Below are 219 nucleotides of genomic sequence, written 5' to 3' on the forward strand. Positions count from 1 at the left end.
ATCCTTATAAAATTAAGCCAATTACTACTAAGAGGGACTTAATTGAAAAAAAAAATTGGTACAGTGACCCAATTGAAAAGAAAAAAAGTATAGGGACCTAATTGAAAATTTCACGAAACTATAAGAACTAACAGAATAATTAAACATTTATTAAACAGTAATATTATTATCATAAAAAATAATAATAAATTACTAAAAAGTAATATTATATTAATAAAC

The sequence above is a fragment of the Arachis ipaensis genome, chromosome B02 (genome assembly GCF_000816755.2).
Source record: "Arachis ipaensis cultivar K30076 chromosome B02, Araip1.1, whole genome shotgun sequence".
NCBI lineage: Eukaryota > Viridiplantae > Streptophyta > Magnoliopsida > Fabales > Fabaceae > Arachis > Arachis ipaensis.